The following is a 7,552-nucleotide window of genomic DNA, read 5'->3' as shown; positions in this document are numbered from 1 at the left end:
GGCTGTGAATTTCCTGATTTTCTCTTTCTCCATACTTGAGACAGCAAAACCGTGCTGTCTCCATGTGCCAGCGCAGGCATTTTTCATTACTGTAGCGTAACAAAAAAACCCTTAAAGCATCTTTGAAATTTAAACTCATGGGGAAAAATTCAGAATTTCAGAGGATACCTCCCCTGTCAGGAGGAGCCCATCATGCTGTTAAATGCACTCATAATGCCCCTTTCTTGGCTCAGGAGACTTGTACTAATGAGCACTTGGCATTGAGGAAGAAGCCATCCTTTTGCTCTAGGCATCCTATATTCTCTAAACAGCCAGGCTACCTGGGTGCTTCCACAATTGCCACCTCTTAAGAGCTTGCTTTACCAACTAAAGTGTTGAGGGCAGAGCAATATCTAATTCCTGCTCAAGCTGGACCATCATGTGCTGTCAAGAAAACGATTTAGAAAGCCAGAAGCAAAGGAGGCCTAAGTCTTCAGCCCAGGCATTTGGGTATCAACAGGGAGTGGAGTTTCTGCACCTAGGACTACTTACATAGTTCATGGTAGGCAGCCAGTGAATTAAAAATCAGAAGTAGTCCAGGGAGAAGGGTGAGCAGAATTGGCCCTGCTGCCCTACCTACCCACCAGGTGTCAGGCTCTGAATCCAAGCTTAAAGTGCTGGCTAACAGCAGCGTTAAGGTAAGTGCCGAAGGCTGTTGAGGATACAGCTACAGATATACTTTTCTCACGGGTTTTTTTCTAGTCTGAGGTGCCAGGGTGCACACACGGATATTAATATCAGTACTGAAATCTAACTCTTCAGTGTGTATGAACTGCTAGATCTGGATTACCGTTTAGGTACGTAGCTGGGGGCCTATATTAGGAGCCTAACTGTCCTCAAGTCCCTCCGTAGGCAAGCTGAGCTAAGGTTACCAAAAGAGTTTGTCTCAACCCCGATACCTCTCCCCCACCTCCTCTTTCTCTAGGAAGACAGAGCTCCTAATTTAGGCACTGAAATCAAAAGTGGGATTAATCCATGCCTTAGGTTCCTAACTTAGCATTAAATTCTGAAAGCCCAGGTATTGCAGTACGCAGTATCCATTACAGGTCTGTTTGTCAAATGCCTGCACATACTGAGTCCTTTTGATTTGGATATAGACTGTATGCATCTGGGGTTTGAGATCTAGGAATTCTTACAAACTCTGCTCAGTCACTCTGTTCCCCAAGTACTCTGTGTCTGTATACATTTATAGTTTGAGAAGTAAACAAAACAGCTTTTCCTCCTATTTTTACTGCAACGGGGGAAAAAAGAACTAGGTGAGTAAACTCTCTTGTCACACTAGTTTTGCAAAGGTGGAGTTATTTAGACTAGCGTCTTCATGCGATGGGCAGTTCCACCATACAAATAAGAGAGATGATTACAAAAGAGGCACAGTGGTATGGTCACCACTTGCCACATACATGGCAAACAAGTTGTGTAGAGCAAGATTGGTAGTCTGGGTGTGTTCAAACAAATTGCCATACAATGACATGCAAAGCAATTAATCAAGGAGCAGGTGATGGAGATCACATAGACGGGTGATGGAATATAGACCAAAAAGCAGTGACTCTCAAAAACTGTGTGTGGGGTCACAGTGAATGAACAGCTCATATGAACTCTATGCTCTAGGAAAAAGGCTGAAATAGTGCCTTGGTAGAGAAGGGGAACATGGGGAAAGCAGTATCTAAAATATTGTGTCTAATTCTACTATCCATACCCAATGCAAAGGTGTCGAAAAACTGGAAAACGTGAGAAAAGACTCATCTAAATTATTAGAGAGTCTATCAGAACTGAGAGTAAAGATAGCTGTGTATGTGTTACCCAGCATCACATACAAAATGAGAGTCATTTAGCAGAGAAAATCCTGTCGAGAACCAGCAAGCGCAAGACAGACACGTGAAAATAAAAATTAGGTGCAAATGCTCAAGGGTGTCAAGAGTACAGTATTGGTGTCATGAACGGCGGGGAAGGTGTGCAGTGTGAAGGTCAGGCATTGAGTCTCTCGAAGTCAGGAAACTCAGAATGAAAAATTTCTGGTTACCATAAATCTGCCTTTTGTGTTTGAAGTTCTTACATTACATGGTCACATACCAAGGTGTGACTACTTTGGTAAATATTTATATTGCCAGTATTTTTGTAACTGGGGCCTTAAAAGAGCAGAGGTAATCATAACACGTGGCTTTTGTAGACTGACAGGTCAGGAAAATTGATGGGAGTTTGTAAGCCCTCAGCTTGGAAATGGGGCTTGAGTCCTTCAGGCAGCACATCTCAGTCAGATGATCTTTCTTCTTCAGTTACAGACCCTCTCCATGCATGCACCTACAGGAATTGCCACAAACTCTTCTCGATATACTAGTTCGGTTAGTTGCTAAGTTTGCTTCTGTTTTTTCCTCCTGCCTTCTGACATAATGCATTGCATAGGGGCGAGTCTCCTACCAGTGCTGCCGTAGTGACAAACCTAGCTGTCCATAAAAGCATCTCACCTCATCAGCTCCATCCAGGTGGTTGCCCCTGGCTTTTGAAACTGTCCCCCTCGTATGCTGGAGCACATATCGTTGGAGGATCAATGGCCTTGCATCTCCTTTGCTTTGAGGTTTGCAAGCCGGCTACGTAGTGCTTTGAGGGAAAGCAGGCGCAGTTTTTGTCACCTCTTTCCCCCAGTGCCCATGTAAATGACAGAGTAGCACAAGGATAAAAAGCAGAGCTGTCTTACCTTTGAGGCAAGGTTGCTGCAATAAAATGCTTTTGAAAAGCAGCTGCCCTTCACATATTTAAGGGATATACCCTGTCTGGAGCTCTTTATAGAACTGCACCCTTCTGCTCCCCACCGGTACCCGCTCTTGATGATACGATAGTTCATAAGAAATCTATTTTGCTTTCTGCAGAATCCTACTGTATTGGTGTTCTGTCTCGCCAGAGTGTTTGTATCTATTTCCTACTGCATCGGTCTTAATAGGGTATTGACCAGTTGAAAGATCACATTCATTGTTCAGGCATGACCATAACCAGGAAATGGGGGTAAAGGCACAGAAACCCTTTTAGGGTGTCAGTAAAGATCCTGAAGATCTTGTAGCCAAGGTCGTAGCCATGATCAGCTAATGGGCAACCAGTGATTCAGACATTTGTCCTAAAGCAGTATTTTTAAAGTGCCCCGTGATTTGTGCAGGATTTGTAAAGCTTTAAAACCCCCATGATTTTTACCAGCTAAAGGTTTCTATCAATCTCTTACTTTTGTTGCCTTTAATGGAAATTTATAGGAATTTTATTTTCTTGTGACTTCTAATGGCTGATAAGAACAAGCTGCTAAGGCAGCTCCAATGAAGTGAAAAAAGCCTGGTGTTGTAACACTGCCGCGCTCCCGCAGTGCAGAAACACTGCCAAGGCGGAGCAAAACCCGAGTGTGACATGTTGATAACATCCTCCCATCAGGTGGTCCTTTCCACTAGCTCTAAAACGTCAACAAGTCCGAGGAAAATGTCTTTGTTAAGCTTTGAATGACCTCCTTTTGGGTATCTGGGAATAACCAGAAAACTACAACAGTGCATCTAATTTTAGCAGCCCTTCATTTTTTGCATGTGAGCATTTGTGTTCTGCATCTCCAGGAAAAAACACTGATTTCTTGCTGAGCCAAAGACAAATTTTGTTCGTTTTAAATCAGCCCCATGTTGAGTCACGACCACAGTGAAATCGTCTCTCTTGAAATCATTGAGGCTGTAATCGTCATCTCAATTTTCCTTCAAAAACTATTACTGAGCCCGTTGCAAAGGATCTACGGTTGCTGGTCTTTGAAGAAAAAGTCTAAACAACTCATCCTGGAGACAATCAGGGCAGCTGTGTTCTGTTTGTTTTCATTTCCCCCTTGGTTGGAATTGACCGATCATAAAAGGGTGGACTTCTTCACAGGAAGTTTCTGCAAGTCTTCTAGCTCAGTAATAAGGGCAATCCAGGAAAGGTAAGAACGAAAAAAGGAGTTGTTAGTGTGTCAGTAGGGAGTCTGAGGACACTACTGGTGGCTTCGATGGTGGACTAAAGATCTCTGACATAGTTTGGATAGAAGAAGCACTAAACAAGTATTTGACCATTGCTAGGGATATTAGTGCTGTGTAAGATCGTTTGGAGGGAAACAGGTCCAGACATGGGTGAAGTTCAGGCTTCCCAGCTTCCAGTGCCTAAACTGGACATTGAACACCTGCTCTCTTGTGAGGAGGGACAACATACAATGCCCCTCGTATAAAGTCAGAGTCCACTGGAGTGTTAGACTACACTGTGTTTAAATCTCACCCACACTGGACAGAAAAAACACAGCCAGAACTGACACAGAGGATGGTAGGGACTGAGCGTTTTGGACACTTATTTGGGACTTCACAAAACAGAAGAGGAATCAAAGCCAGCATAATGCAATGACATACTGGCAGTAGCATAACAGAACTATTACCAATTTCTCCGGAGTCGGAGAACCTCCCAACTGATGGGATTAACCATAAAAGCAAGCAGCATCCACTGGCAGCTATGAACAGGGTGAACGTAGTCTGGGATTGTGTTGAGTATCTGATAATGTGTAGTGTTTCCCCGTGTAATCTGTTGAGCTTGGCAGCGGGTGCCTCTCTTTAGAGGAAAGCCTTGGGCAGACCCACCGCTTCGTACTCCCAGCCTTAGCCAGGCTTCACAGGACAAAGAGAGCGCAACCACTCTAAAAGCTAAGGTCAAGCTGTTTAACAACTGTGCCCTTTGCCATGCTATAACAAGAGTACCCCTGCCCCGGGGTCGTGTTTAGCAACACGGGGAGGATCCTGCTGTGGCCCATCCATCCCGCCACTGCTGGCCACCTCCACCTGCAGAGGAACACAGAGCTTACCCACTTGGAGGGCTCCCAACCCTCTTGCCTGGAAGCTTTCTTCCCCCTTCCTAAGGCATGCTGGATGAAGTGCAAGGGGTTTTAACCCTTTCAAAAGCCCACCTTGCTTTTGAGTGTTTATTTTTGCAACAGCTGTAGGGTTTATCTATGCAGGTGTCTGGTGGGCTGTCTATGGGATTACCCTCAACAGTGGGGCAACGATTGTGACAAGGTCATTGTGCACTCTCCGAAAACTCAGCCTCATCTTTTAAGTGTCCTGCTTTTCAGTGTCATTTAACATACTGTTGATAAGGTATTCGTCATCCACGTTCAAAGAGGCACAGGCAAAATGGGCAGAGAGATTACTGCTGCTGGGCTATGAAGCACTTTGTCACGTGAGTTACATCATTTGGTAGAGTTGTTTGTCTCATCTCTGAATTTCCCAGGTTTCAAAGGTCAACTTAGTTTGTCCATAAAGTTATACAGTTAGGAAAGGTGTTCACATAAATACTTTTCTCAGCCTCAAGCTGTGATTTTAGAGGGCCACACTTAGGTGAGAGGTGTTGGTCTGATGATCTGCTGAGGAGAAGCAGCAACAAAGAGTGAGGATGCAACACCTCTAATCCCCTGTTCACTGATCACGGTTGAGCAAGCTGCGTGCAGGGAGGCTGCTGTGTTTCCTGGGAGAAGTAACCTCTGTCTCAAAACAAAAAGCGAGAAAGTACTTGCACCTGAGCCTCCGAGCTGTTTAATGGGGCTCTGCCTGCTCCCTATTCGGTACCACTCGTTGGGCAATATATCTTGCACAGCATATTGATTTCAGGTTGTTTTTTTTCAACGTGGCAAATGAAAGGAAAAATAACTTGAAACAAATATTTCCTGTTCTGTGGTATTTAACAATGAAATTGTAAACCACAGAAGGGACTGGGCTTGATCTAAAGGTCTTTGAAGTCAGCAGAACTATTCCCACTCATTTCAGTGCGCTTTGGGACAAGGCCACAGGAGGAAGAAGGCAAATGTTTTCTGCCCAAAAATTTGTTAACTATCGGCACTCAAAGAACAATATAGTTTGATGTGTAAAATGTGTTCCTTTAAACAAGGCAGTCAGAAACTTATTTAATTTCCATCTGCTTCCTAATAATTTGCCACTGATCCACTAAAAAGGAGGGCACTTATAGGAGTCATAATATACTGAGAAGGAAAAACACTTAATGCTGTCATTTGCTTCCTGTCTTGCTTCCATTCCATTCTGTGTGCATTGTATTTTGCATTAATGAACGGTGCTTATGCTGCTGGTTATGTTATCATGGACTATGCGCTGTAGATTTCCAGTTGAATTAAACTTCACTGCACTGATGGTGGCTGGCAAATATATCAAAATTATTCTTTTTCAGTACAATTTAATCATTAAAACATCACAAATTTTTTTGCAACTGAGAACAAATAGGTCAGAGATACAGAATATGCAGGCAAAGTATTGTTCTGAGAGTAGCATAGGGGTTGCCGCTCCTATCGCACGGTTAGTCAAATAGGCTGCGTGCAGCAGCTACATAAAATCAGCAATAGGTTTGCCTGCAAATATTGTCTCACACCATTATAAAATCCAAGAAAAGGAACCTATCTGCCAGCTGCCTACTGCACAAGTATGCTGTCCTGAATCAGCAGACCCATTACCATGTCAAAAGACCATACTCGAGTCTAACACCTAACAAGAAGCCCATCGGGATTGTATGTGTTGGGGCTTTTTGGCACACAACCGCAAAGCCTAAGTAGCTGAGCTTGCCTGTGCAACAAACTACCACCACCTAGCTGTGACCAGCCAGAGATGAGACCCCAGCCTGGTGAGCTGCAGAAGAAGAGAGGACTGTATTGCCGTAGCCAGGCTGCATTACCTGCACATGAAACCAGTGAATCAGCATCAGCTGGAAGATACAGCAAGAGAAAGGAGGAAACTGGATTAAAAGTGATGCAGAAAATTAAAGGATACATAATGATGCTATTTTACAGCCTTCTTCCGTGGTGGCAATGATCAGCCATGGTGTGCCTTACAGCTGAGAATTTTTCAAGGAAGGCTTCCCACTTCAGGATACTTCCATGAAATAAACTTCCTTGCTTTCAGCACCAGCCTTTGAAATGTCCTCCCACTGTAGGAAAGACTGCATCGTTTGGAGATTAACATAGTTATTCTAGGTTTCACAGAATCACAGAATGGTAGGAGTTGGAAGGGACCTCTGGAGATCATCCTGTCCAACCCCCCTACCTGAGCAGGCACACCCAGAGCAGGGGGCACAGGAACGCATCCAGGTGGGTTTTGAATGTCTCCAGGGAAGGGACTCCACAGCCTCCCTGGGCAGCCTGTGCCACTGCTCTGGCACCCTCACAGGAAAGAAGTTTTTCCTTGTATTCTGGTAGAACTTCCTGTGTTCTAGTTTGTGCCCGTTGCCCCTTCTCCTGTCACTGGGCACCACTGAAAAGAGTCTGGCCCCATCCTCTTGACACCCACCCTTCAGATACTTATAAGCATTGAGAAGATCCCTTTTCAGTCTTCTCCAGGCTGAACAAACCCAGGTCCCTCACCCTTTCCTCGTATGGGAGATGCTCCAGTCCCCTGATCATCTTCGTAGCTCTCTGCTGGACCCTCTCCAGTAGTTCCCTGTCTGTCTTGAACTAGGGAGGCCAGAACTGGACACAGTACTCCAG

Source organism: Phalacrocorax carbo, chromosome 1 (assembly GCF_963921805.1).
Source record: "Phalacrocorax carbo chromosome 1, bPhaCar2.1, whole genome shotgun sequence".
In the NCBI taxonomy this organism is placed as follows: Eukaryota; Metazoa; Chordata; class Aves; order Suliformes; family Phalacrocoracidae; genus Phalacrocorax; species Phalacrocorax carbo.
The sequence above is the reverse complement of the archived record's forward strand: the minus strand, read 5'-3'. Positions refer to the sequence as shown.